Genomic DNA, 200 nt, shown 5'->3' with positions numbered 1-200 from the left:
CGTCGCGCTCACCCCAATTTCGCCGTCCTCCTTCGCCGACTGCACATCTGGCTCGGTAAAACTAGACAATGCAGCTCCCAGAGGTGATGCTGCATCGACGATTCGCCAGCCAAATCCTCTGATTATGCCGACACTACGCAACCTGATAGACGTTAAAGTAGACGGTGCACTTGTTGTTGCCCTTGTAGACACAGGGTCCC

The sequence above is a fragment of the Rhipicephalus microplus genome, chromosome 10 (genome assembly GCF_043290135.1).
Source record: "Rhipicephalus microplus isolate Deutch F79 chromosome 10, USDA_Rmic, whole genome shotgun sequence".
NCBI classification, from domain to species: Eukaryota; Metazoa; Arthropoda; class Arachnida; order Ixodida; family Ixodidae; genus Rhipicephalus; species Rhipicephalus microplus.
This window is presented reverse-complemented; position numbering follows the sequence as displayed.